Source organism: Bubalus bubalis, chromosome 4, assembly GCF_019923935.1.
Source record: "Bubalus bubalis isolate 160015118507 breed Murrah chromosome 4, NDDB_SH_1, whole genome shotgun sequence".
NCBI lineage: Eukaryota > Metazoa > Chordata > Mammalia > Artiodactyla > Bovidae > Bubalus > Bubalus bubalis.
In genome coordinates, this window is record NC_059160.1 from 82,158,124 (window position 1) to 82,181,079 (window position 22,956).

The window sequence follows — 22,956 nt, forward strand, 5'->3', positions numbered from 1 at the left end:
AACTGAGACATTCAGATGGCTGGAGGAAAACTGCCCCTCCTTCCTGGCAGCAGGCAGCCAACAAAGTGGAAAGCACAACTTTGAGATGTAGGTGAAAAGAGTCAGCAGTCAATAAAGAGTTATGGGCTGCTTGAGGTGCACCAGACTTGGTGCTGGGTGCAGGAATATGCTGATTACCAAGACACAGTCCCTTTCTGCGTTCACATTCACAGCTACTCCAGAGGGCAAAGGAAGGAAGCACAGGTTAGCATATCCACATCATAATTTACCTACAAACTGAACACAGGGAGTAAAAGCAGCACCTGATTAAAAAGAGTCTTGGTCTAGACATAAACATCTTCCAGTGAACTATATAATGAAAGGTTCAAACGTGCAGAGGCCAAAAGACAGGGAGACCTGGACGATGAGAGACCAGCATCGGGAGGAGTAGCAGCTATGGGCAGAAAGGCACAGAATCAGAGCTGTGGGAATCTAAGTGGACTCTGGTCTGTTTCCAGAAATAAAGATGCTAAAGAAAGAAATCAAACTAGGAATTGAGAAAAGAATGTTGGTGGTGGATGGCACTCACCACAAAGAGCCAAGGTGAAAAATGCTTCCAGCTGCTACAAACGACAGAGCCCTGCAAAATTTTCCTGGCCTTTACCAGCCTAAAAGATGATGCTGTGAAAGTGCTGCACTTCATATGCCAGCAATTTGGAAAACTCAGCAGCGGCCACAGGACTGGAAAAGGTCAGTTTTCATTCCAATCCCAAAGAAAGGCAATGCAAAAGAATATTCAAACTACCACACAGTTGCACTCATCTCACACGCTAGCAAAGTCATGCTCGAAATTCTCCAAGCTAGGCTTCAATAGTACATGAACCGAGAACTTCCAAATGTTCAAGCTGGATTTAGAAAAGGCAGAGAAACCAGATATCAAATTGTCAGCATCTGCTGGATCATAGAAAAAGCAAGAGAATTCCAGAAAAACATCTACTTCTGATTTATTGAGTACGGTTTGACAAAAAACTGTGAAAAATTCTTAAAGAGATGGGAATACCAGACCACCTTACCTGCCTCCTGAGAAACTGTTTGTAGGTCAAGAAACATATCCAGTTAGAACTGGACATGGAACAAGGGACTGGTTCCAAATTGGGAAAGGAGTACGTCAAGGCTGTATATTGTCACCCTGCTTATTTAACTTCGGAGTACATTATGCGAAATGCCAGGCTGGATGAAGCACAAGCTGGAATCAAAATTGCTAGGAGAAATATCAATAACCTCAGATATGCAGATGACACCACCCTTATGGCAGAAAGGGTAAAGGAACTAAAGAGCCTCTTGATGAAAGTGAAGAGGAGAGTGAAAAAGATGACTTAAAACTCAACATTCAAAAAGCTAAGATCATGGCATCTAGTCCCATCACTTCATGGGAAATAGATGGGGAAACAATGGAAACAGTGACAGACTTTATTTTCTTGGGCTCCAAAATCACTGCAGATGGTGACTGCATCCATGAAATTAAAAGATGCTTGCTCTTTGGATGAAAAGTTATGACCAATCTAGATAGCATATTAAAAAGCAGAGACATTACTTTGCCGACAAAGGTCCTTCTAGTCAAAGCTATGGCTTTTTCCATAGTCATGTATGGATTTGAGAGTTGGACCACAAAGAAAGCTAAGTGCCGAGGAACTGATGCTTTGAACTGTGGTGTTGGAGAAGACTCTTGAGAGTCCCTTGTACTACAAGGAGGTCAAACCAGTCAATCGTAAAGGAAATCAGTCCTGAATATTCATTGGAAGGACTGATGCTGAAGCTGAAGCTCCAATACTTTGGCCACCTGATGCGAAGAACTGACTTACTGGAAAAGACCCTGATGCTGGGAAAGACTGAAAGCAAGAGAAGAAGGGGATGATAGAGGATGAGATGGTTGGATGGCATCACTGACTCGATGGACATGAGTTGGGTAAACTCTGGGACTTGGTGATGGACAGGCAAGCCTGGAGTGCTGCAGTCTGTGGGGTCACAAAGAGTCAGACATGACTAAGCAACTGAACTGAATTGAACTTACCAGCCTAGCTCATCTCTGCTCTGACCAATTGCTATATTTCCCTGATCAATTTCACATCTGGCTCCCTCCTCAGTGAGGCTGGACATGAACTGCCCTCCTGAACACAGGATCCAGGGCCCCAGAAGTAACCCAGAGCTCCCAGCGTCTGGTTTCCCATGTTCCGGTGTTTCCAGCCTTCAAACGGGACCTCTCCCCAATGTGAAGTGCAGGTGTGTAGGTTTTCCATCCCATTTGCTACAAAGACTCATTAAGTTTCATGCCCCAAATCATGGATTTAACTCATATTTATTGGGGATGAATGCTCTTAAATTAACTGTTTGGTAAAACTACATATAGTTCACCTAAAGAGTTATTTTGGTCCTTCTCCATTCTTGTATACATATTCTTTATATACACACCATTCCTATATTTATAAAATCTCAACATAAAGATCCCACTTGGGTGTTACTAAATCAAAGCACCTCACTCAACACAAATATGTCCCCTGAATTATCTGTTTTATGTTACATAGGACCTGAGAGGAGACTATTCTTGAATAAATGCACCAAAGAACAAAGAAAACAAAACCCAGTAACATGGACCAAGTAAATGGACTTGATACCAATTTGGTAATTTGAGAAGACATTTAACCATCACACTGATTCACTCTTACAACAAATTTATAGTGTTTACTGTTAACGGCATCACCAATTTGATAGACACGAGTTTGAGCAGGCTCCGCGAGTCGGTGATGGACACGGAAGCCTGGCGTGCTGCTGTCCATGGGGCCACACAGAGTCAGCCATGACTGAGTGACTGAACTGACTGGACTGTGATGGGGCTTCCATGGGGCACTAGTGGTAAAGTCTATGGTAAAGTCTCCAGTGCAGGGGACTTAAGAGACACAGGTTCAATCCCTGGGTTGGGAAGATCCCCTGGAGTAGGAAATGGCAACCCATTTGTGATTTGAGTATGCACTGCAATGCTACACATAAAGAGTTTCTCACCTCCACCCCCCCACCTCCCACCTTTTTTTTTTTTAAAGCCACACCATGCAGCTTGTGAGATCTTAATGCCCTGACCAGGAATTGAATCTGGCCTTCAGCAGTGCGAGAATGGAGTCCTAACCACTGGATGACCAGGGAATTCCCTCCTTTTCTTGTTATAAGACACCAGAGCTTTGACCTAACCATTCATTCTCTCTGATTTCTCAAAAGTGAGATACTGGTAGCTGTACTATGTCGACTTCAAGAAAACACATGGCAATTAGTTGTACTTTATGGTTTTAAAATAAATTGTGAATTTTACTAAAGGATACATATGTAAAATAATATTTAAATAGTTAAGAAAAAAATAAGGTATTTTGATAGCTTGAATGGATGCTAAATAGTCTCCTGAGAGTACAAATATTTGAATATTCAAATTCTATCATTAGAAAATGACTAAAATGTTTCCAAAAATAATACAATCAGAACTTTTTATCTGTATCTTTATATTACTGTGGTCTTATTTCCTGCCCTGGAAACAGAGCACACCCTTTCTTAATGGGACAGCTGACAGCTGTCTTGGTATGAGCAGGCACCTCTATAATCCTTATCATAGTCTTCCATCAGCAATTTCCATTTTCCTAGAAATTTCAGTGATTAATGTATGTAGTCAGTTATTAAGAACTTTGCATTAGGTTTAAGAGATCAGTCACTTTTGCATCTGAAAGTCACATATTTATACATTATGCTTTTAAAGAAATAAGAGTCCTTTGTGCCTTTCTAAATGTATTCCTTACAAAGCAACGAGAAAAAAAAGTTTTATTAATGCACAAGACTGAAAGAAATGTCAAGTATGCTAGAGTTCTGGTTTTGATTTTGGACTTCAGAGAAAGTAAAAGAAGCAGTGGAACAGAAGAGCCCTTTAATTACAATCCAATGTCCTAGAGAAGAATATTTGATATCTCTTCCAGTTGGCAGTCGAGCCGGGGTAAGAAAATCAACTGCAATGAGTACAACATAAAACCATCCCACCTCGTCAAGTTAATAAGGAATTACATCGTATGTCATAAACCTCCCTGGTTTTGTTTAAGACCTTCTTGGACACATTAAAAGATGGAAATGTTTCAAGAGTTAAATCAATAAATTTATTTACTCTACACAACCTAAGCCAATAGAAGTTTGTTATAGGATTCCTCAAACTCCACTTCACTTTGGAGAGGGTAACTAAATAGCATTTTTCTCTCCCAGGACAGTAGACTGCTCTGACAGGAAGATGGCTCTGGAGTCATTGGCTGCACATAGATTCTCCACTCAGCCTCCTCATCGTGTGAGCCTTAGGAAAATTAGCTATCACTCTAAGACTCAGTTTCTTCATCTGTAAAATGGGAATAAGAATAAGACTGTTGGGAGCATTTAATGCAATACTGATCATATGTCACTTGACATAGTAACTAAGCATTTAGCACAAAGTATGCTTTAAATGAATGTCAATTATTTTTATTAGATTTGAAAAGGATTTATCATAGCTCAGTGGCCATGAAATATTTTCCTTTACTTTCATCAAGCTCCTTTAAGGCCCCTTACTTTGTGTTTGTATTTAGAAATCTTCCTTTAAGACATAAAAATATCTATTTATGAGAAAAATAAAAGAGATATTTGGGGATTTGTTTTTTAAAAACAAGTATGTTATCTGCTCACCTGGAAATGCTCGACAGCCCCCATTCAGAGATAAAATGACTCAAAGACACTGAAGTACAATCTCAAGAAATATAATATTGAATCAGTAACTTTATACACTTTTTCAGAAGGAAACTTTCAGTCATGGGGTTACTGAAGTGAGGTCCAAGTAGCTCAGAACAAAGAAGTAGACAACTGAATATGTAATTTATATTGCATAGGAGGAAAATCTGACTTACTCACTTTATAAAGAAGACTGTTTTGGTCCTTCATTATCTAGTTTGATTGTTATCTACACAAAAACCATGCCAACTCCTCTGTTCTCTTACTAAGCGCAGAACTGACTGAGGAAGAACAAGAACCGTTCTCCTCATTAGGGACAAGAGACAGTGGTGCCAGTAACAATCACCCAGGCTGAAGCTCCCACCGGCCCAAAGGGCTTGTGTATCAGCCCAGTCCAGGTGAGAGGGAGCCTGATGTGTACAGTCTCTGCAGCAGGCTGACCTTCCTCTGAAGGGACAGCGGTGGAGACATTCCCACTTAAGATGTCTATGACAGTACTCACCAGCAACAGAATCCAGGCTCCCTCCAGTCACAGGGTGTGTGTGGGGGTGGGGGTGGAGCGAGGAAGAGAAACAGGCTGACACTGCACACACACAGAGCACGGTCCCATCCACAAGGTCACAACAGAACGCACTGGACCACAGTCCTCATGAGGCTGTACAGTTGTTTTATCTTATCAAGAAACGAAGCTCTGAAGGAAAGATGGCGTGCCCAGGAAAATCAGCAACATGGCAGAGGTGAGAACTCCATCCATGTCATTCATGGGCAGAGAGAAAAGAGTGGTGGAGAAGGATCACTGAGAACTCAGCTTTGACAGTGCTAGACTTCACTAAGGTATGGTTCCTGGGGCCTTTGGTTTTATTTTCTATACTGTCAAAGTAAGTAAGGAAATAAAACTCAGGTTTTTATTAACATAATTTTTCATAATATCATCAAGTATTTAATCCCTATTTAAAAATTTTAATTTGTTTTTTAAATGCTTTTGCTTTTTTTTTTTGGTGGGGGCAGGAGGGATTTTTTTTTTTTTTTTTTTTTTGGCTGAGCTCCATAGCTTGTGGGATGTCAATTCTCTGACCAGGGATTAAACCCAGGCCACGACACTGAAAGCACTAAGTTCTAATCACTGGACTGCCAGGGAAGTCCCTAAAACGTTTTAAAAGCAGCTTTTTCCCCACCTGACTAGGATCCAATCAAAGAGGTACATTCCTTTTGATCACTAGGTTCCTTTAGTCTTTTTAGCCAATAATAGTGTCCTTACTCGGAGAAGGCGATGGCACCCCACTCCAGTACTCTTGCCTGGAAAATCCCATGGACAGAGGAGCCTGGTGGGCTACAGTCCATGGGGTCGCTAAGAGTCGGACACGACTGAGCGACTTCACTTTCACTTTTCACTTTCATGCATTGGAGAAGGAAATGGCAACCCACTCCAGTGTTCTTGCCTGGAGAATCCCAGGGATGGGGGGGCCTGGCGGGCTGCTGTCTATGGGGTCGCACATCGGACACAACTGAAGCGACTTAGCAGCAGCAGGAGCAGCAGCAGTGTCCTTACTATTTTTTAAAATCACACTGGCTTTTTAAAGCATCACAGCTGTTGTCTTGTAAAAGGGCCACATTCTGGATTTGGTTGTTTGCTTATATTGTCTTTTAACATATTCTGCCAGCCCCTCAATTTCCTGTAATCTGTGTTAGGTTTGCTTGGATTCAGGTTAATTATCCTTGGAAAGAAGATTTCACTGGTGGTGGTGTGTACTTCATATTGTTTCACATCAAAAAACATCAGCTTGCCCCCCGTTACTGAATTTCAGAGTGATTACTTAAGTTGGTGACCACCAGATTACTCCATTATAAAAGTGGGTTTTGTTTTGCTTTTATTGATGGTTAGTATATGTAATTTTTTGGTACTGTGTCCATATGTATAGTATATTCCTCAATAACTTCTCAATTTTTGTAGCTATTTTTTATGCTATAAATCTATCATGTTTTACTAATTAAAATTCCCCTGGCAACATTCAGTTTTGGGGTTGGGAATCTGGTGAAGCCAGATCTTCCCCACTCCCATTTCCCAGTTACATTGATGAACCAACCCCAGATGCAGGCCTTTTTCTCCACCTGCCAAGTGAAGATGGTGGGCTTCACCCTCTGCAGGACAGGAGAGTTCCATCAGGATACAGACAGAATTCAATCACCACCCAATACTCTAAAAACAATGCTAACCATCAGGTAAAATTTGTTATTGTTCTGAAAATGTTTTTTATTGACATTATATATATATAAATATATATATATGTGTGTGTGTGTGTGTGTGTACACACACAGATTTTTTTTAAAGCAAAATAGTGTTAAAGGGCTTACAACAGCAACAGTAGTCATTTGGCCACCCTTGGCCAACAGAGTCATCCACTTTTAACTCTTGCAGTTATTTCTTTTACTACTTTTGATCTCTGTATTTCTATATAATATGTAGAACTGTTACACTTAATTTAAAAATTGTAGTCATTATCTCTGACTACTTCTTACAGAAGGTGAGGATTAGCTGCTTTTCCTATTTCAAGGTCTGGAGGAGAAGTGAACATGAACTCCTAGGACTGCTACACCGAATTCTGATAGCAACTAGCACATGGTAACTGGGCCTTAAAAATACTGTTGCATGTCATTGGATGAATTACAGACATCCAGCATAAAGTCAGGATGCAGTCTGCAGTCTCTCATAGCAAGTATGCATTGAACAGAACGTAGGAGAAATACCTAATCTCCCCAAATCACATACATCAAGTTGTTTATCTGTATCTTCTTTTGGTATGGTCCTAGAAAATATTAAAATTTAACCATTAAAATAATTTTAAAGGAGGAACATCATGAAACTAATTCAAAGGACTCAGTAAAAAATAATCTCTGGACCCCAAAGATTTTTTTTTCTAGATATTCTTAATTGGCAGTAGAGAAAATAATCTCTTTCTTACTTCATATGTGAGAAAGTAATCTTTTCTGAACAATGATGAGCACACACTCTTGAAAATATATGAGAGACCTTCTCTGGAGTCATGTGGACTCAGAACTCAGCCCTTTGCCTCACAGAATTTAAAGTTTGATGCTAAACCAAAAGAAAAAAAAAAGTCTGAGTTATGAATACTCTGAAAAGACTCCCACCTCATTAATATGTCTCCAAACATGTTGCTTAAGGCTAAAGTTCATTAAATCACAGTATGCATAATTTTGAAGTGAACTGGTAATCAATCACAGGCAAAATTATGTTATACAGAGACAAAATGGGTGTAGTGGACATTAATATAAGTTAAATGAAAACAGATTCATACAATGGAAGGAAGTTTCCACCTGACTTGCTGCTGCCTCTTTGTACTGTCCAGCTTTCAGGAATATCTGAGGCAAATTGATGAAAGAATTAAATATTCTTCTTCACCTGGAACTCTTTAAAGTGGTAAATCTTCCATTTAGTTCTCTAGGAGAGTTTCTCAAGCTGACTTCAATGAGCATCAGATTTTCTAACAATGAAATAAAACCCTTAAATTTACTGGCTGAATTATGTAGCTTTGTGAATTTGCCAAGAACTCTCTGTGTTCTGTTGTTGTGTGTCTTTGGACCTTTCGCTTTTACTGCATTTCAACTATTTTGCAAGAAGGGAAAAGAAAGAAAGAAATTAAAACCAGCCATTTTGACTACTTGTTAACAGTTCTCACAAAATATTCCCTGAGTTGTTTTTCTGTAACTAGCTGCAGGTGTCAAATATTCATGTATTATTATTAACAGGAGCAATTTGGAGAAGATTTCATTTTCTGTAGCTGCAATAATGTCTACCCCCTGTAATACTACTTCCCTTATATGTCTAGCTTTTACAACATTAAATCTTAGACTGGGAAGGTCTTAGAAAGAGCTACTTTCAAAACTCCATCTGAAGCATCTTCCTAGCAAGTGCTTATAACAGAAAGTGCTGCATGGTGGGCAAAAGAGCAAGGGACTGGGAGACAGTTTTAACCATTTCTAACCAAGTCTAATGACAGATATCCAGGAGGTACTTGGGCAGTTATGTAACATAACACACACAAGAGTCAGTAGCACAGTGCAACGGACAGAACCCCAGGCTCTGCAGGTGGAGTTTTGTCTCTTCAACGTGTGTGTCTCGGGACAGGTTACCTATCTTCTCTAAGGCCCAGTTTCCCCGTCTGTCAAATGGAGAAAATAATACACCTACTTCACAACGTTACTTTTCAAAACCAAATGGGATAAAATGCATGAGCTACCATTATTAGAACACTTTAGATTAAAAACTGGGAACTAGATAAACCTACCTTCAAGGTTCTCAGATTAACAGTATTATGTACCTAAAGAAGGCAACTATGTTTATAACTGACAGTTCTAATTTATGAGAGAAGAATATGAAGGTAAATTTTCACAGTACATGTAGTAGAAAAAATATTTTGTATATATTAACACAAACATATGTATGGTGGTTTCTAAGCATAGGCATAATATTGTTATTGTTCAGTCACTAAGTTGTGTCTGACTCTTTGCAACCCTATGGACTATAGCACACCAGGCTCCTCTGTCCTCAACAGTCTCCCAGAGTTTGCTCAAGTTCATGTCCACTAAGTTGGTGATGCTATCTAACCATCTCATCCTCTGCTGCCTCCTTCTTTCGCCTTCAATCTTTCCCAGAATCAGGGTCTTTTCCAATGAGTCATCTCTTTGCATCAGGTGGTCAAAGTATTGGAGCTTCAGCATCAGTCTTTTCATTGAATACTCAGGATTGATTTCCTTTAGGATTGACTGGTTTGATCTCCTTGCAGTAAAGGGACTCTCAGGAGTCTTCTCCAGCCAATAATATGCAAGCATCAAGCATAAAGTATAAGAAACAAAGAGGACAATCCAGGGTGCTGCCCCAAAGACAGTTCATCGAGAAGCACACGACAGCCAAGCACACCAAATAACTAAGTACACAAGACCATATAAGCTGAATGGTGACTAAGGGGTCCAAATCATAAATTCCAAGGAGCAAGGGCTGGAGCCCTTTCAGGAGGTGCAGTCAAAGAGGGAGGAGAGGGAATTCGAGCTGGTCCTTAAAGGTCCGTATTCAGAGAGGAGGCATGGAAGATGAAGGTTGTTATTTCAGACAGAAAGAATGTGCTGTCCTGTCCAACCCCCACCTACAATTTAAACTAATGATAAAGCTGCAAACCAGAGTCTCAGAAAGTTTCATGATTTGGAGTAAGAAGAAGTGAGGGAACTTGGACCACTTATAACTTTGTAGATAAGGTCGCCTCTCCCCATTGGAAGGTAGAATAAAGGTATGAGGAGTAATGTTAAGCAACAATTGGTACCCATGTCAGCGTTCCTCATCCCCCAGGGTTCGCAGGCCCCAGGTGCATCGGGTGGTCCCCCTGAACTTGGGTCAGGGTAAGAACGTACATCCAACAGGCCACAGCAGCATCCACACTAAATTGGGCTTCATGAGAACGCAAAATGAAGAGTGTAAGAAACACAAGAGGTTAAAGTGTCTAGTGTGGTTAAGCTTATTGTAGTTTCATGAGTCTACAGAGTCTCAAAGTCTCCTTTGTGCACTGGGACCGTGAAATGCCCTCTCCACCATCTCCTCATGGGGGCTCAAGGCCCCTTTCCCTTCTTCTTTCACAGTTCCTCTCTCCCAGGATGTGCACACCTCCTCCCAACAGTGCTGTGGGCCAGAAACCCGAACCTCCCCATGGACTTCTGTCTCTTCCCAGACTCTGTAATGGATCGGTCACCATCTCCCCAGTCTGGTCTCAGCTCATCTAATCTGTCCATTCTGTAGACTGCTGCCACCAAGAGTATCAGCTGTAGGATAAAAATCTCAACTCTTCTTTCGCAAGGCAGAAAAAGGGCATCATTATCTGGCCCCAGCCAACCAGTCTGACCTGAGCTTCCAACACGTCCCTTGAAATTTGCATCCTGGCAACATCTAATTACCGGAGAGCCCAGAATCCATTCTGCTTTGGGGCCTCCCTGAGTTGCACACACCCTTCCCTCCCACTATGCTGACAACTTGGAACATTTCTATTCAACCTTCTAGCCTTGGCTCAAGTCCTTTCTCTGCTCTGTTTCCTGACACCTGCCCACATGCTGAAGTGCTCCCTATCCATGTATCTGCTAGGACAGTGATAATTCACAGTGTCTTCGTACTTGCTCTGTAAGCTCCTTAAAATTGATCAAAAGCCTTTTTCCTGCCAGCCCTAACATCTTGCACACAGCAGCCCACCCAAACAAAACTTTGTTAAGCAAATGACTATGTTTTAAATGAAAGAGAAGAACTGATATTTTATGGTTAAAATCAACAAGTTTGATTTACTGCAATTTACTGCAAACATGACTCAACTTAACTGAGGGGGGGGGTGGGCTTGCATGGGAATATTCTTTATATCAGTTGTATCTTTCTTTTTTTTTTTAATTTAATTTTATTTTATTTTTACAGTTGTATCTTTCTTTTGAAACTGCCAAGCCAATGAAACAGCCTCTCACATGTTGTACAACAGGGCAAGGAAGCAAAGAAGCATTAATTTAAAAGAAATGACCTCTGCGGTACCACCTGAATTTACAGAGTTTGGGAACTCTTTTCCTCCCCTCCAGTACTCAAATTTATCTAGCATATTTTCAACCCTTTCTCCACTACCAAAACAACAAAAATAGACCCAAAAGACTACCACAAAAATTTAGAACCAGCCAGTCAATAGAGATTTAGCATCAACTTAGCTTTGAGAGCTCTCAAAATTACTTTCAAAGCCTGCCTATAAAATGGGAGATGTTATGAAATTGTCTGCATTCCCTGAAGGAAAAGGTGACACGCAGACTTATGCCAGAGCTCACAGGACTGAATTCTAAAATCCTCAAGTTTTGAATATTTGGTTAATTGCAATCATTTACTTTCCTTGGGAACTAACAGAAACCATCTGCTTAATGATAAAGCTGAGCTCTGCAATTATTTGAGGAAAAATGTGCCACAGTCAGCATAAGAGAGTCTTATTGAGGGAGCCTGCTAGACATACATATTTCTTTTCAATAATTAAAGCCAATCTCATTCATTAATTAAAATTTTTTTATTTATCGGCACCGCCCTCATTAATATACACCTATGCAACCTTCAATTTCAAACTTACAGTAGGTTAAATAAGCATAATTGTACAGATGGCTGCTATCACACACCAGAAAGTTGAGGCGATCATGAGAAAAAATAGAGATGAGAAATAAATGTCCGCTTTGAGTCATATATCCGGCTCTGGGTCTCATACCTGTATGCCGTGGGGGATACTTTCCTCTCCCAGCAAATAGAAAAATGGCTGGGAGTGCTCCAAACAAAATGCCTTTGAACTGGCCATCTCTCAAAGCTCCTGCTAATTCTAACTGCAGTCCTGCTAGCAGATGTGAAGAAAAACAGGCAACTTTTGTTACACGGCAGCCTACAGAATGGGTAGAGTCCTCTGAATGGCTGTAAATATTGATCCACCTGTGAAGAATAAGGGTGCCATTTCTGTATGGTGGCAAATAAATAAAGCAGGGAGAGGACAGAGAAAAGGGAAACACACACATTGGGCCAACAGCTTCCAGCCTGTTTCTTCTCTGCGTGTGTGGCCCGAGGGAGGAGGAGATGTTTATTTGGACATCCTCCCTTCCGAAAAGAAGCCAGCTGACTGTCTGCTTTTGTATGAGTATGATGCTGGAGCCCAGTTATTAATAATTTCATAAGCAGAGGCCATCCAGTTTTAAACCAGTGTTATGAAGCATTTGAATTTTTAAAGCCAGTTGGTAAGAAGCAGCTGATCCTCACCACCCCAGCCCACCAAAACTCCCACTTTGGTTCTACAATGTTTAACTAGTTATTGTTGTTTAGTTGCTCAGTTGTGTCCAACTCTTTGTAACCCTGTGAATGTAGCCTGCCAGGATCCTCTGGCCATGGGATTTCCCAGCAAGAATACTGGAGTGAGTTGCCACTTCCTTCTCCAGGGAATGTTCCCGACCCAAGGACTGAACTCATGTCTCTTGCATTGGCAGGCGGGTTCTTTACAGCTGAGCCACCAGGGAAGCCCATGTAAATAGTAATCACTATGGACCTTAACCTACAGAAGAGCAGAGAGGTTAAGAAGATGGGTTTTGCAAAGTGTGAGAGATACTGATTGAAATCTCTATTAGCCATTCACTACCTGTATAGAAAGGTACTTAATGTCATTATAGCTATTTCTGTAAAACGGAAAAAGTCATAGTGTCTACCATAGAGGGCTGTGAAAATCAAATAAGACAGTGTATAGAAAGTGTTTAGTCCAGGGCCTGGAACAGAGAAAGTGCTCCATAAGTGTGAGTTATCATTGTTATTTTCATTCTTATCATTATGGCCAGCCTCATAGTAGAAATTAGAAGGAAGACTCAGGAATCATGAATATTCCTGAGGGATCACCACTGCCAGGGGGCACCGTTGCCAGGAAGAAGGCATCCTTTCTCTTCTTTTGAAAAGGAACCCAGCCAGGGTGGAAATTAAGAGTTGGGCTTGGGTAACTGTGAGCAGTACCGTAAGCGGCCATTCTCTCAGAAATGTGCACCCCGGTTTTAAAGCTGAGCAAACACAAGTCTTCTGGCAAAGAGGGAAGTGGTGTTCTAGAATATGAGTGTTTGTATGCCACCTTTGGTTTCTTTTTAAAAAATTTTCAAACAATGCAATGTCCATTGCATTATGCTATTGAAAGGTACACAGGCTCTAGAATCAGAAGAACCAGAGTGCCTCCTCACGCTGTCATCTACCAGCTTTGTCACCTTGAGCAGGTTACTTAACCTCTGTCAGCTCCAGCTTCATCTGTGAAGCAGAGATAAGATCAGGCAATCTGAATGGGACAGAAGGAAAGGTATCTTCCCACATATGTTAAAGAGAAGGCTACACAGTTGGACCACCTGGGTTTAAGCCTGGCTCTGCCACCTACCCTAGGGGACCTGGGGCAAATCACGTGAATGTCTGCTTCAGTTTCCTTCTTTGAAAAGTGATGATAATAAAAATACTCATCAAGTTATGTAAACATTAAACAAGTTGATACTACAATGGGTCCTAGAACCGAGTTCATTTTACTTACTATTGTAAAGGTTAAAAGAGATAATGCATGTAAGCCTTGTATGTATTAAGCGCTCATTACCTCAGTAGCTATCATTCTTACCATAAAGAAATTAGAAGATACAAATGAGCAAAAAAGTAGAAAGAACTCAATTTTTAAATGGAAACTTTTAGAATTAAACAGTAAAAAATGACCAGAATTGTGGCTGAATAAAGACGCTTTTTCTAAGAAAACTATGGAAATTTATTTCCCTAATTATCTATTAAAAAGGAGTCTTGACTAGGACATTCCAAAGGTGGTGGATGACATATTTCCCTTTTAGACACATTAACAGTTCACAAGTTGTTCAACAGAGGGACTAGAAACCTGTAAGACAGAAAAAGCATCACACAAGGTGAGGCAAGTGCCTATTAAAAAGGGTAAGTTTTAAGTTCAAAACCCAAGAGAAGAAGAAGAAAAGAGGAGGAATGCATTTATTAATGCCAACAAATCCAACTTCTATTCAGGGTGGAGATTTTAAAACAAGGAATTTTCCCCTTAAAACTCAGGTTCAAGTTTCCTTCATGAACTCTTTCCCTAAGGCACTGAACAATTATGGGTATTAATATGAAAGTTCCTCTAGTCTGAATGGACCTAGACCTTTTTTTAACCCAGGGAAGGTCTAGGTCCATTCTCCATTCTATGTGACTCAGACTAGAGGAACTTTCGTATTAATACCCATAATTGTTCAGTGCCTTAGGGAAAGAGTTCATGAAGGGAACTTGAACCTGATAGACTCCCTGGTGGCTCAGACGGTAAAGCATCTGTCTACAATGCAGGAGACCTGGGTTCGATCCCTGGGTCAGTAAGTTCCCTGGAGAAGGAAAAGGCAACCCACTCCAGTACTCTTGCCTAGAAAATCCCATGGACGGAGGAGCCTGGTGTCCATGGGGTGGCAAAGAGTCAGACACAACTAAGCGACTTCACTTTCACCATACTAGATGGGGTTCCCAGGTGGCGCTAATGACAGAACCTGCCTGCCAATACAGGAGAAATAAGAGACATGGGTTTGATCCCTGAGTTGGGAAGATCCCCTGGAGGAGGCCATGGCAACCCACTCTAGTATTCTTTTTTTTTTTCACCCCAAAGAGCCTCTTTATTCACAGCAAAGGACCTCACCATAGCAACACACATCAATTCCCTGAGAACTTTTCTCCTCTTATCATTCACTTTCCTAGCTATGTCTTGCAGAAAGAAAAACAAAAGGCAAAAAACACACCTCACTGGTCAGGTGCGCTGGGCTGGGAGGAGACGGGTTCTGTGAAGGAGGTGGGCAGGGAGAGGCCAGATATCATGACACATAAATACACAGAGTGTTAGACATTTCCATCAGCTTTAACAACAAAGATTATCCCAGGTTTGGCTTCTGCTTTTTCTGATCCACAGAAAAGGTAACACTTTCCCCAAGCCCCACTCTAATATTCTTGCCTGGAGAATCCCATGGACAAAGGAGTCTGGCAGACTACAGTCCATGGGGTCGCACGAGTCAGACATGACTAAAGTGACTTAGCATGCATGCACCATACTGCTGCTGCTAAGTCACTTCAGTCGTGTCCGACTCTGTGCGACCCCATAGACAGCAACCCACCAGACTCCCCCGTCCCCGGGATTCTCCAGGCAAGAACACTGGAGTGGGTTGCCATTTCCTTCTCCAATGCAGGAAAGTGAAAAGTGAAAGTGAAGTCGCTCACTCATGTCTGACCCTCAGCGACCCCATGGACTGCAGCCTACCAGGCTCCTCTGTCCATGGGATTTTCCAGGCAAGAATACTTGAGTGGCTTGCCATTTCCTTCTCCAGTGACAGTACTACATACATATAATTATTTTCTAAATATAATTATTTCCAATGTATTTTTAAGTTTCAAATGACTTAAGAGCTCAGGGTTGAAATTTTTCTTATGGTTTTTCTTAATGGTTTAACACATTTTTAAATATGATAAATGGATATATGTAAGTTATAATACAGTCTAAATATTTTAATAAGAGGAAATAAACTTACTTATTAAAGAACAGCTTTTTAAAACCATCCCTCTAGAATTTTTCTAGAATACTAGAAATATCTATACAGTATTTTCTTTATCTGTTACTTGGTTACTCACAATTAGCAACAATCTCACTCTTATTCCTAGCGCATATAAACCTTTCATTGTTCTTGGGAGCCCAGGAAGTAAAAAGAATTACACCTTTTAGCATTTAATCACCAAATTTGATTTTCTTTACAAATAGCCTGAAGGTAAGTCTGTAATATTATGTATCTCTTAATTCCACTTGGAAGGTAAGCAAACACTTACCACCCCACTTGGTTCCTGGATACAATCAGTATTCTTTTCTGTGGTTGAGACATAAAGCCCTATTGATTATATTCAAGTGGCTACTTACAATGGTGCCTTAAGCAAGTGCTTGTTGAATTCACTGAAGGAGGTTCTCTGGCTTTGGCAGAGGCAGAAAGCTACAGATAGACTTCATTACCACCCTCCCCCAGCTTTCAAGGTTTTGATGGCTTCCCAGGGAGGAGAATGAAGCCCCAAACTGGGAGACTTGGTCCTCTGACCTGTCCAACTTCATCTCACAACATACTCGTCTTTGGTCTTTCTAATAACCACTAACAGTAATAACTACCCACACAGGATCTAAGCACTGGATACAAAGCAATTAATTTAATCCTTACAACAACCTTTTAGTGGAGGGACTATTATTATCCCCACTTTCAGAAGAGGTTAAATGACCTGCCTGAGATCATCCAGCTAGTAAGTGTGGCAGCCCAGATTCAGACAAGCACAGTGTGGCTCCAGTCTAAGTTCTCCCATCTGGATCCTGATTCAGAGATAAAGTCTGGCACAAAGTAGGACCTCAATACACCTTTATTAAATGATTGGACAAATGACTTCTACAATTAGACAAGAAGTCCAAACAGGCAATCTTAACTTCTTAATATCTACACACAACTGCATTATGGGTTTCAAAGGATTTAAATGGATAACACAGAAATTTTTTCAACAAATATTTCAGAACACCTACAATGTGCCAGACCCCCAGGCTAGAAGGAGACACTGCCCCCAAAGGGCTGACAGCCCAGTATAGGACATAGACCAAGAACAGTGCACTAACATTAACCAGAGTGGTGACTGCTGGGTGCTACACAGCCACAGAAAATCTTGTCCGAGCTGCACAGAGCTAAGCCTTGGGAAGAGTACAAGACAACAGTGAATGTCATATAAATAAAGTCAGTTTATTCAACACATATTCATTCTGCTTTAACCTTCTGTGAGCTGGCCCAAGACAGCGACGGGGCTGAGGAGCAATGCAGCTGCTGTTTGTTAAATGGATGAAGAAAGGGACAAATGAAGGAAGCAAGCCAGCTGTGACAGGTCACATAATTTGTCCTGGAAAATGTGTTTCAGAGTCTAACTAAACTTGCAAACTCATGTAGTTTAGGTCTTTTGTTATATCAGAGTAGGAGAGGAGCCATAGTTTGCAAGTTCCTGCCCCCCCTAAAAATGGCAGGGGGGTGGGTGGGTGGGGGGTTTAAATCAATAATCAAAATGGCAAACGAACTCCAGATTTTATATCACCTATTCACATACCACCCTCTCTTCCTTTCTGCAAATGCTTTTTTTTTTCCACGCTGAACAGCTTTCAGGATCTTAGTTCCCTGACGAGGGATGAATCCAGACAGCAGTGAATGTGCCTACTCCTACTGGACCACCAGGGGATCCCTCAAATGCTCTATTTTTAAAGATGTTGATGTTTGTTTAAAAGATGCTTTAGGAACTGGAAGGGGCTTCCATCATAGCTCAATCATAGCTAAGTTGATAAAGAATCTGCCTGCAATGTAGGAGGCCCCAGTTCGATTCCTGGGTCAGGGAGATCCCCTGGAGAAGGGATAGGCTACCCACTTCAGTATTCTTGGGATTCCCTTGTGGCTCAGCTGGTAAAGAATCCACCTGCAATGCAGGAGACCTGGGTTCGATCCCTGGGTTGGGAAGATCCCCTGGAGAAGGGATAGGCTACCCATTTAGGAACTAGAAGGGCTAGATCCCTCCTAATATCATCTATGACACACAATTTGTATAATACTTGAGTTATTACAATTCTGAGCTTTCTGTGGGAGTCATTTGTTTTTATAAAACTAGCAAGTCAGAATTCTGGGTTTCATGACTGTTTTATGTAACTATGCAAAGTTTTTCTCCCCATATAAAAAAGGCTCCTCTTACACACTAAATTACTTATTCCAAAACCATTATGATTTTTTTCAATCAAAAAGTGAACAGCTTTGACATTTTAAAATAAGAAACTGTCACTTTCAGAATTTGATTAAACTATTCTAATAGCAGGCTGGAGTCATTAAAATTGGCTTTTAGAGAGACACTTCACATGCTTAGTAACTGGCATACTAGAGTGATGACAGTCTCCAAATCAAGCTTCCAAGTAAGACAGTGTCTCTGAAGACTGGATGAAGGCAGGTCACACACAAGCTACTCATTACAAGTTATGTTTCAATCTTGTTTAATCAGACAAATGCTATATGTCCATAATAAAGCAATGGTGTTTTACGTACATAAAATGTTTATACTTTTGTTGTTGTTTAGTTGCTAAGTTGTGTCTGACTCTTTTGCGACCCCATGGACTGTAGCCTGCCAGATTCCTCTGTCCATGGGATTCTCCAGGCAAGAACACTGGATTGGGTGGCCATTTCCTCCTCCAGGAGATCTTCCCAACCCTGGGATCAAACCTACTTCTCCTGCGCTGTTGAGCCACCAGGGAAGCCCCTAATATTTATACTGTAGTGCACACATATTCTTATGTAAGAAATGGAAAGATATTCTGCAAAATCTCTTTACCACTTTCATTCAAAAGTAACATACAAGGACTTCCCCAGTGGTCCAGTGGTTAAGCCTCCATGCTTCCAATGCAGAGGATGCAGGTTTGATCCCTGGTCAGGGAACTAGGATCCCACATGCTGCAGAGCTCAGCCAAAAATTTTTAAAAATGAATAAAAAAATTAAAAAGGTAACATACAAAAGATCATTTCATAATTCTTCTCTTTGTCCATTATTACCATTAAGGGCAAAAAAGGGAGGGAACAACCAATAATCTGTTAATGGTTTAGGAGAGAAATGCCAGATTAATTAAAACAAAAAAGGCACAATGTTGCCTAAGATTTACTACCATTTTATTGAAGGGCAAACTTTCTTTAAAATTCCAGATGTGAAAGTGCCTTAGGAAAATTCCAATGCTGTTGTGGAAAATGCAGTGACGGTCTCCAACAGGACGCGGCTTGTCTGGGTCCCCAGCAGCTCTCCTGGGGCCAGCAGATGCCAGCCGGTAGTGGGAGCTGGACCACAGGCTCACAGAACGAGCATCACTGTTGCCTTTGGGTCACTAAGCTACAAGAAACACTCTGTTTTAAAAGTCTTCTTATGGAAAGTAATAAAGTGCTATTTCTTGGCTTTTATGACCTTATATTCTTTTAAAGAACTTCATTTTCCCATAGAGGAGCCAGAGTTGATGTATATGGTTGATATGGTATGAACCACAGCCAAGGGATGCCATGCTGAGAAGGGAGAATACTCTGCTGGCTGTGCAGGTATATTGAAATAGTTAATTTTCTTAGCAGTCAAATAGCTACCAAATAGACAGGATTTCTTTTTTTTTTTTTTTTTTTTAATCTGATACCTAACCTGGCATACTGAATTGCATGATTTATTTTATACACTTTTTTTTCCTCCCCATTTGTGAGATGTCCTAGCTTTTAGGTTGCAATGTAGAGGGTACATTTCTACAGAAAACTGAGTAATTGTGAGCAGTAGAGTCTGAAAAAAACGAAAGAAAGAAAATCAAAGGACAGTGAGTTCAGGCCTCTGTGAAGTGCTAGACATGCACTGAAACTCCTACAAAAAAAACACTTTTTCTTCTTTGTCACTAATATCTCTCATTTCAACATCCACTGTGCTTCCTGGTGGCTTTTAGAAAATAACATTAACCTACATAATCCATTTAGCTGTCAGAGATCTTTTAACCTGAAGAGTTATTTTGATGTCAAGATGTTTAAATGCTCCTTCCTAATCAAAATGCACCAAAATAAAACCTAGTTAAGATTTTCCATGCGAAGGGAAAGATCTTGATCTCTCTTCCCTCAGATACAGGCTACCAACCTGCCTTTGGCTCCAGCATCGATTCTACCTGATTTGAAAGTGAAAGTGAAGTCGCTCAGTCGTGTCCGAGTCTTTGCGACCTCGTGGACTGTAGCCCTCCAGGCTCCTCCATCCATGGGATTCTCCAGGCAAGAATACTGGAGTGGCTTGCCATTTCCTTCTCCAGGGGATCTTCCCCACCCAGGGATTGAACTCAGATCTCCCACATTGCAGGCAGATGCTTTAACCTCTGAGCCACCATGGAAGCCCCTACCTGATTTGAGTGATAATTAAACAGATTTTTACTCCATTCTCACAGCAGCAGAAGAACACTCCAGGTGCAGTCTGGAGCCTGTGCTGAAGGCATTCTACAAACACAAAACACTGGCAAGTAAAACAACTGTATCCATGTTCCCTAAATACTGCTTTGCAAAATTAATGTGCTAACCAATAGTTCTATATACTCTGGAAAAGAAATAAATAGGCACAAGTTCTTCAAACAAAGTAGAGAAGTAAAATTTTAGATACCACAGATAAAACAGGATATCATTCAACATTTGGATAGTCTTAGTCTTTGACTCAATATTTAAACTTATTTAATACCATTTCTATTATCTGAGACTATTTGTTGAAGAGTGCGGGAAAAAATGTCAGAGACAAGCAAGTGTGGGAGACAATAAGTGATCCAATTTTCTATTAAAAGCAAGCATTTGTTATTTCTATATTTTATTTGAACTAGGCAGTTATTTAGTTACATCTGCCCTTTGCCTTGGCTAAAGCCAGCAGCCCTAACTCCAGACAGTCATTTCAGACAAGGCCACTACTGTTCACCAGGAATGACAAGCAAGAATGAATGTGCCTCTGATTCTGGAAAAAATACCCCTTCATCTTGGTAAGTCAAAGGCACCATCTTTATGCAAGAAACACATGTAACACTGGCAGTTCCGAAAATTCGTAATAATATTGCTAACTCGTGTTAATAGTAAAACAATATTAAATAGAATCCTGTCCCCTTACAAGAACAAAAAATGTCTTCCAGGATCTGTGATGCCTGAAATGCTATAAATCTCTGAAGACAGGTTATATCCTTCCCACTTCCCTGAGGCATTTGTCACATTGCCAGACAAGATTAGAACCAGATAAGCCTCAGACACTTTTTGAAGATATTAGAAAGATCATGTTAGGGAAGTGGCTTAGAGGTTATACTTTATCAAACCAACATCCTTCAAATGCCTCCTACTAATAATAGAGTGTCATCTGCTACAGCAAGATGGTGGTCACTGAGGCAACAAGGGGACTATATATTTAGTAATAACCTTTATTCTGTTTTCCTTTGGTGTGTGTTTGTGAGGGAAAGATCTATTAAAAAAATAATAACACAATAGAAAAGTCTCCAGTAGCCAAAGGCATTTTTCATTATGAAAACCCTTTTTAACCACTCCCAGTCACTTCTCTGACCTTCTTTTTTCTACTAAACTTTCCTGTTACTCCACCCAGATTTTTCTCCTGAATACTATTTTTTTTTTCCCTACCCCATTCGACTCACAGCTTTCTAACACTCATAGAATAGCTTACTGCTGGCATCTATTAATATCTTCGGTGAATATGTGTTTCAAGTGCATTATTTACAGTAGAAAATTAACTCTGTTCTGTCTAAGAATTGATGATGTAATTTGGTTTAAATTAAAAGATCATACTTTAGAAGTCCACGAATGCTTTTGAATTGCAGGTAAATACATATGTTGCAAGTCCTCACTAGAGATTTTATCAGGATACATAATGAAATTCATCTTATTTTCCATTTTAGATATCTTTTTAGAGAAAATGATTCAACATGTATGTAGAATAACTATGAAAATATATGTAAAACATGTATGTAAAATAACTAAGAATGGCCAAGATATATTGCTAATTCAAAATCACTGTGGGAAATTTGTCAGTCATTAAACTGTCATCTTATGGCTGCTCTCAGACAAATAGGTGAAAATGTAATGTCTCACTCCCCATTTTCAAATCAATCAAAAGGCAAAGATATCTTATCTCATTTATTGTATTAGAAAATTAAAATATATGTGCTAACAGGGTAAGATTACAAAGGGAAAGATTAAGAGGGGGAAGGAAACCTCACTAGAGATTGTCTAAAAGAGTGAAACCCAGTTTGAAGATGTAAAAGATGTTGATAGCAGACTCAAAGTGTATTATACACATAATAGAGCTAAAGGAAATTAAGAAAAGTTGTTAATGTACTTGAAATGTTCCTGAAATCAGCTGAAGTGAATTCTGAAAAATAAAGCACCTCTGGAAGATACCTTCAAAATAATTTTAGAAACAGAAAAAAAAGATAGAACTAGCAATGAAAAAAATGAGAAGTGAATAAATGAATGAATATATGTAAGAAACACCAAAGGTGTAAGGATTCACCATGAAACAGATGAGAAAGAACCAAAGCAAGGCAAAGACCTGCACATAAAACTTAAATATCAACTTCACGATGTGGAGAAGAGATGTCAACAGTCTCCTTATGTGAAGAGTGACTTTAGTACTGTAAATCACAGACAGAAAAGAGAAAAAAATGAATGATATAAAGGGGGAAGAAACTTGGCTGCTGAGACTGCTGGTGGAAGTCACTGGCCAGAAACACTGGATCACCAACAAAGATGTGACTTGCATTCCAATTTTAGCAGATTTAATTACAATTTTAAAATTGTGATCCAGACAATTTCACAGCTCTGGAAGATACAGAACTAAATTACTGCCACAACTAGAAACTCGCCTGTGACAAGCCAAATTCAAGCAGGGTGAGTAAGAATACTGACTGCTTCTTTCTCAAACTACATTTAAATATTGCGGTTTTTTAAAGCCCAGTATTTTTTTTTTTTCATTTTTCTGAAAGATTTAATTACAGGCAAACAAAAATCCCAATCAATTGTTTGATAATTAAATAAAATACA

The 22,956-nt window shown here is 40.1% G+C and overlaps 1 long non-coding RNA gene across 4 annotated transcripts; it reads left to right on the forward strand.

The window, feature by feature from the left end:
* Positions 1-5,357: 5,357 nt before the first annotated feature.
* Positions 5,358-19,214, forward strand: LOC123333287. Of its 4 annotated transcripts, none has more exons than XR_006550555.1 (3): positions 5,358-5,492; positions 7,275-7,375; positions 19,078-19,214. It is a non-coding gene; the product is annotated as an uncharacterized LOC123333287 (long non-coding RNA). The 4 variants fall into 4 exon arrangements; XR_006550558.1 differs by having other exon boundaries at positions 5,460-5,589; XR_006550556.1 differs by lacking the exon at positions 5,358-5,492 and adding an exon at positions 6,874-6,975.
* The last annotated feature ends 3,742 nt before the right edge of the window (positions 19,215-22,956 follow it).